Below are 4,591 nucleotides of genomic sequence, written 5' to 3' on the forward strand. Positions count from 1 at the left end.
CTAGACTTTTCAACCAGTGGTACGGGTACCACCTGTGGTACATTGGCACCTGGCAGGTGGTACGCGACCATCCTAGAAAAGTGGTAGCAGGGGAGGGGAATGAGCTGAACCGGTGGCAGCACCGCACAAGCCTGAGCAAGAGATGGCTGGAGCTGCAGGGCTGTCAGGGCTCAGTGGAAGTGCCAGGATCAGCGCCAGACTCCAGCTGGAGCTCAGCGCTGATCCTGGCGCTTCTGCTGAGCCCAGAAGAAGCGCCGATCAGCTAGAATGTTGCAGCATCTCCAGGGTCTTGTGATTTACATTCAGATGCTTGGCAACTGATTCATATTTATGACGGTCACTGTCCCAGGATCATGTGAAGTGACCAAACCTTCTGCAACCACCCAGCAGGCGGGGGGGGGATAAAAACCAAACACCCCCCTACCCCACCCCCGCTGCCAATCTTCAACAGAAATGCTTACAACAATGAAAACCTTGGAGAGGAGGAAGAGCGCTGCCAGGCAGGCAGGCAGGTGTCTTGCTTGGCTGTGGCTTGGGGGGCACTTTTTCAGTGCCATTGTAACTTTGAACAGTCACTAAGTGAACTGTTGTAAGTTGAGGACTACGTGTACTTTATCACTTTTTTCCTTTTTTTTTTTTTTGGTCATCAGGTTTTGGACACCTTGCTAGGTGATTGGTAATACTCGGATATTGCCATATCCTAAAAGTGGTACAATGGGTGAAAAGGTTGAAAAGCCCTGGATTAGACTGCTTTCTGTGTGCAACTCAAATGTATCTCATTCGCTGGCACAGTACATTCAATATGCTGAACCAAAGATGCCATCAAATATTGGGTCTTTACTGTCAGAAACACCTAATTGGTTTGCCATAGTGAATTGAGATGAGAAACATACAAAAAGTTGTTTAGAATGATGAACACAGCTAGAGAATTTGAGGCAACCCGAACTGCTCCCCTCCCCTTTGAAAAACCTTCACAGTGGCTTGTGCATGGACAGATTATGTTTAATATTTTGATGAACAGGGAAGAGCTAAAGACTTATTTTGCTTCTGCTGAACTTGCCTGTTCAGAGTTTGATACAAAATTCAAAGCAAGACTCCTAAAGGAAATGTAGCATCCCAGTGTTTCCTAACATAATAGCTGCTTCACCCAACATATTCATTAATACAGTTCATTAATTTTAACATAGCTGAATATATGAACTCAGCTTGTGTTTTTTTTTCCACCCAGGTTCATTGGTTATACATTGTATGAATCCATACAATTTTTGTTACTACATTCTGGCGATATCTGAATCAGCCAAAATGTAGTTTGAGTAATTATTTCTGTTCAAACTGCTGAATTGGATTATTCAATTTGAAGATCTGGTTCAATAAAAATGCATTTGTGTGCACTCAAACCATTTAAGTGATTAGATTCAAAGGGATACTTGGACTGTATCTAATGTTTGAATCAAAACTTCTCACATCCATTGGCTAAATGTTTTATTGACACTAGCTGCATGCAGTTAATAGGAGGAGTCTGTGAGATTTAAGGATTGATTTTGGTATAGATCATTCCTATTTGCATGGAATGGATTCTTTTGTACTGAATTTTCCTCATTCTTAATACTGATGATGAATCATGGGTGCTGTCCTTATTTGTGTAATATTTTCAGAGGGGTTAGACTTCCCTAAATAAGACCTATCCCAAATCAACCATTGTTATTGTAAATTTCTAGACATGAAAAATAAGCCAGGCCCTCTTATCCCAGATCGCTCCTTCATGTAGGCTAGTGGGAAAGCAATCTATGTTAAGATGTTAACATTTTTTAAAATGTTGTCAAACTTGGAAAAAACGAAGCATTTTATTCAGCATTATTTAAGTCAGGGCTTTTCAACCTTTTCACCCATTGTACCATTTTTAGGATATGGCAATATCTGAGTACCACTAGTCACCTAGCAAGGTATCAAAAATTTGATGACCAAAAAAAAAAAAAGGGAAAAAAGTGATAAAGTACAGGTAGTCCTCAACTTACAACAGTTCACTTAGTGACTGTTTGAAGTTACAATGGCACTGAAAAAGTGCCCCCCAAGCCACAGCCGAGCAAGACACCTGTCTGCCCGCCTGGCAGCGCTCTTCCTCCTGTCCAAGGTTTTCATTGTTGTGAGCATTTCTGTTGAGGATTGGCAGTGGGGGTGGGGTGGGGGGTGTTTGGTTTTTATTCCCTCCGTTGCTGGGTGGTTGCAGAAGGTTTTGGTCACTTCACATGACCCTGGGAAGTGACCAAATGAATCAGTTGCCAAGCATCTGAATGTAAATCACAAGAACCTGAGATGCTGCAACATTCCAGCTGATCGGCGCTTCTTCTGGGCTCAGCAGAAGCGCCAGGATCAGTGCTGAGCTCCAGCTGGAGTCTGGCGCTGATCCTGGTGCTTCCGTTGAGCCCTGACAGCCCTGCAGCTCCAGCCATCTCTCGCTCAGACTTGTGCAGTGCTGCCACCAGTTCAGCTCATTCCCCTCCCCCGCTATCACTTTTCTAGGATGGTCGCGTACCACCTGCCAGGTGCCAATGTACACAAGTGGTACCCGTACCACTGGTTGAAAAGCCCTGATTTAAGTGTTTCAATGTCTTATAATGGATCTATTTTGTTTTTTAGTTCTTCCAAACCATGGAAATTTAGAAAATGCACTGCCCACTTCCATGCTTGCTGCCCTTGGCTGAAGCAAGATGAGAAAAGTTTTGTCTTATACATTTAGTTAGTAAAGCAGTATACAAATTAGCTAAGAAGGATGAAACAATAGATCTCCTCCATTCTTGCTTATTTTTTTATAGGTAAATATCTCTGTTCTCCTCCCCATAGATATTGCCCTTTCCACTGAGACCTGCTTATTTATGAGGTATTACAGAAGATGAATATACTAATATAGAATATGAGACATAGTGCTGGACAAGCACTTTGTATTAGATTTTTCTGATGTATCACTGGTCATGACTGAGAAATATCCCTCTTTCTGCAGAATATGGCAGCCATTCATTCCCCATCCTGCACCAGAGAAACATTTTGGGATATATTGCTGGGTTCTGCCAGAGTCACACAAGATATACTGGCTCTGTGGCCTCATAAAACTTCATTGGACAAACATAAAAAAAAGATTGCCACCTGTCTGCTACCTAAGTTTACTGCTGTACATATATTTGCTATAGAAAAGCAAATAGATTATGCAAAATGCAGAAAAAGAATGAGACGAGAGAAAAAGCAATTCAATAACATTAAATATACCTAGACTTCCTTTCTGTCATTGGAAGTCATCCTTTTTTTCTACTGTATTGCCTTTTGTTCTTTAAGTTTCTCCTGTCTGTTCTTTGTGGATCATATCAACTCCATCCAGCCATGATTTTTCTGATCTTCCCATTCCTCTTGATCCATTCTTCCTTCCTTCATATTGTTTCATGATTCAATTCTCATTCATTTTCTCTATAATGACTAAACCAACTCAACATTCTTTCATACTAATCATTTCAGTACAAATCTCCTTGAGTCCAGAGAACCTCAAGGAAAAGTACAGGCAGTCCTCATCTTATGACCACAATTTGAACCAGAACTTTTGTTGCTAAGCAAGATGGTTGTTAAGTGAGTTCTGCTCAATTTTACCACCTTTTTTTTGCCATGATTATTTAAGTGAATCATTGCAGTTGTTAAATGAATCACAACATCATTAAGAGAATCAGCTTCCCCAATTGATTTTGCTTGTTAGAAACATTTGCTTTTGTTACAGTTCCTTTCACGTAGGGCACAGGTCGGCAACCTGCGGCTCCGGAGCCGCATGCGGCTCTTTGAGCCTTCCCTTGTGGCTCCCAGCCTCCTCTGCCTTTGCAGAGAGAGACAGAGACAGAGAGAGGCAATTGCGCTTCCCTGCTTCTCTCTCTCTCTCTCTCTGTGTGTGTGTGTGTGTGTTGTGTGTGTGTGTGTGTGTGTGTGTGTGTGTGTGTGTGTGTGTATGTGTAAAAGAGAGTGCACTCACATTGTTCTCCGAGGAGCTGAAAAGCTTTCTGGGGGGAGCTCCTCCCTTTGCTGCGTCTCTGCAGGAAGCAGGAAGGGCAGGAGAGAGCTAGCTAGCCCAGCTAGGCTGACTCAGGAATTCTGGGAGTTGAAGTCCATGAGTCATAAAAGACACGAGGTTGCCTACCCCTGAGATTGTTGGAGAACAACTTGAAGCTTGCCAGGTGAGCAGCAGATGGGGGGGGGGAGAAAGAGAGAGAGAGAAAGAGAGAGAGGGAGGGGGAAAGAGAGAGAGGAAAGAGAGAAAGAAAGAGAGTGGGGGAAGAGGAGTGGCAGACCAAGGGCAGAGAGGGAGGGAGGGAGAGAGACACAGAGAGACCCTTTTGACATCTAAAATGAAGATAACACTGCATATATCCTTTTTTTACCTGTGTGTGTATGTAATTTTATTCTCTTAAAGCATTCTCTCGGTGATCATTGTTTTAATAGTATGGATATTCCCAAGAGTCATATTTTTACTTTTATTTTTAACGTGTGTGTGTGTATGTGTGTGTGTGTGTGTGTATACACACACACACACATACACAAACTCTCTCTCTCTCTCTCTCTC

This window comes from Crotalus tigris, unplaced genomic scaffold, assembly GCF_016545835.1.
Source record: "Crotalus tigris isolate CLP2741 ecotype Arizona unplaced genomic scaffold, ASM1654583v1 scf7180000017987.690289119674:8195010, whole genome shotgun sequence".
Classification (NCBI taxonomy): Eukaryota; Metazoa; Chordata; class Lepidosauria; order Squamata; family Viperidae; genus Crotalus; species Crotalus tigris.